A 2,820-nucleotide genomic window follows, 5' to 3' on the forward strand; every position below is an offset into this window, starting at 1 on the left:
ACTGGAAAATTTGTTCTTTTTTATTTTATTTTATTTATTTTATTTAAATATGACTGGTAAGGGGATCTTCACCCTTGACTTGGTGTTCTCAGCACCACGCTCACCCAGTGAGCTAACCAGCCATCCCTATATAGGGATCTGAACCCGTGGCCTTGGTGTTATCAGCACCGCACTCTCCCAAGTGAGCCACGGGCCTGAAAATTTGTTCTTTATTAGCCTTGCAAGGCACAGCCTCTTTGCAATAGAGTATTTTAGACTTTACTTATTGTTTAATGTTGAATTGCTGGGTTGAGTTTCTAAACTATTTTTATGTATTATTTTCCATTTCTTCATCATTTTGATCTAATTCTTGGAAGGTGTTATATCCCAGACCTTCTACTGAAAGTCAGATTTCAGTTATCTAATTATATTCCTAGAATCTTTCTTGTTCTCAAATTATTTATTTTATTGAGCTCAAAGTGGTTAAATAAAATAAGATATTTTAAATAAAGTATTGAAAGTTTTGGTACTAACTTTTGATAAGTTCTGTCTTATTACAAATCTTCCCCAGCTCTGAGCACTGAGCGCACTGCACACAAACTAAATTTGTAACTGGGGTCTGGCAGGCATTGGAGAAATAGCTAGTTCCTGGTCTGGAATAAAAGATGTACAGAAGTAACCTGCCACATCCTCTCATATCAGAGAGTGAGGACCTTCAAACACTACAGGAGGCAACTGAAAGACAGTGAGACGAGATGCTGGGTACCGTTCAAGCTTTATTAAAGGAAAAGAATCTGCCAGGCTGTGCCCAAAGTGGANAGCGCACTGCACACAAACTAAATTTGTAACTGGGGTCTGGCAGGCATTGGAGAAATAGCTAGTTCCTGGTCTGGAATAAAAGATGTACAGAAGTAACCTGCCACATCCTCTCATATCAGAGAGTGAGGACCTTCAAACACTACAGGAGGCAACTGAAAGACAGTGAGACGAGATGCTGGGTACCGTTCAAGCTTTATTAAAGGAAAAGAATCTGCCAGGCTGTGCCCAAAGTGGACGACAGCCTGTGGCTGCCCTCAAAATGGGGGACAGCACCAGGTGTGGGGGTGGTAGAGCTTATATAGTGCGCCAAGGGCTGNGGGTGGAGAACTGCACCCTTGCAGAAGCAAAAGGGTTTCTGTTTAAGTCAGGAGGCTTCTCGTAAAGGGAAGGGTGGAGGGGTTTGGTGCTGTAGTAGAAGACAAGGCTGGTGGCTGTTTTGTGCTTATTGTGTGCACAATGGCACTGGTCACGTCCAAAATCCATCAGCAACTGCACTCAGGAGCCTCACTGAAGAGGTTCAAAGACCAGACAATTGAATGATAGGAAATAAGGGAAAATAACTGCAATGGATTGGAGCATGTAAAATATATCAAATTCCATGAGTTTATAACAGTGCTAAAAATGAGTATACCTTTATGAGATGCTAGTGAAACCAGTAAAACAAAATAATGGATCTGGGCAATGAACATCAGTGGCCACTGATATCGAAAAAGAGACAATCAGATGCCATGTGCCTCCTGGTGAAAGTACTGCTTCCGTCACTACTGGGGAAGCGTTCTGTCTCTCTCTCCTCTCTCTCTCTCTCTTCCCTCTCTCTCCTCTCTCTTCTCTCTCTCTCTCTCTTTCTCTCTCCTCTCTCTTCTCTCTTCCCTCTCTCTCCTCTCTCTTCTCTCTCTCTCTCTCTCTCTCTCTCACACACACACACACACACACACTCAACCTGAATCTGACCGTGTGTCAAGCCCTGGCTACTAATTCACAGGAAATACAGGAAGGGGAGTGGCTACGACGACAAAGGGACATGACCACAAAGTGCCTCAGAAAACTCAATGGGGCAATCCACTTGGTTTCTTCAACAAACAAATTTAAATTTGCAAAGAATTGAGGGAGAGGGGGAGAGAGAGAGAGACAGAGCAAGAGCAAGGGAGAGAGAACTTGTAGGTTAGAAGAGCATTAAGAGATGTATGAACACATCGCAGAGTGTAGACGTGATTCAGACCCGTGACATGTACTACATGTGGCACCTGGAGGAATTTCAACACATACTGGATGTTTGTTGATTTTAAGGAAATATTGTTAATCTTTAGGTGTTGTATTAGTCCGTTTTTGTTGCTTATAACAAAATATTTGGAACTGGGTGATTTATAAAGAAAATGAAACTTATTGCTTACAGTTTCTGAGGCCGGAAAGTCCAAAGTCCATCTGGTGGTGGTGACAGTGACCCAGGAGTCTCACATTGGAAGATGGTGGAAGCAGAGAGAGAGAGAGACAGACTCACCTCTTTTTTTAAAGCCCTCAGAACTACGCCCCTGACCACCATTTTTAATCCATTCACCACTGCACAGTCCTACAATCCAATCACCTCTTCAAGGCTCTACCTTCAATTAGCATAATAGGATTTCCCACCCTCTTAACAGTCACAGTGGGGGCTGTTTCTAATATATAAAACTTGGGGGACAATTCAAGCCTCAGTGAGTTTTGGGGGGACACAATTCAATCCACTACAGGTGCGATGATGTTATTGTGGTGTTTTCTTAAAAATAATTTTACATTTCAGAGACACATTCTGAAACATTACAGATGGAATGACAGGATGTCTGGGTTATGCTTCAAAATAATCTAGTGCAAATGTGTCCTGTTGGTTAGGATACATTTTCTAGTGACATCACAGCTGTCAAGTAACTTTGGCTTAAAAATGATGAGCTGCGGAAAATGGTGTTAGATGACTGAAAAATGGCCCTGTAGTGATGACAAAGACACTCGTGTCAAGGACACATATGAGGAGTTTCAATAAAATTGTTT

This window comes from Galeopterus variegatus, unplaced genomic scaffold (genome assembly GCF_000696425.1).
Source record: "Galeopterus variegatus unplaced genomic scaffold, G_variegatus-3.0.2 Scaffold9506, whole genome shotgun sequence".
NCBI classification, from domain to species: domain Eukaryota; kingdom Metazoa; phylum Chordata; class Mammalia; order Dermoptera; family Cynocephalidae; genus Galeopterus; species Galeopterus variegatus.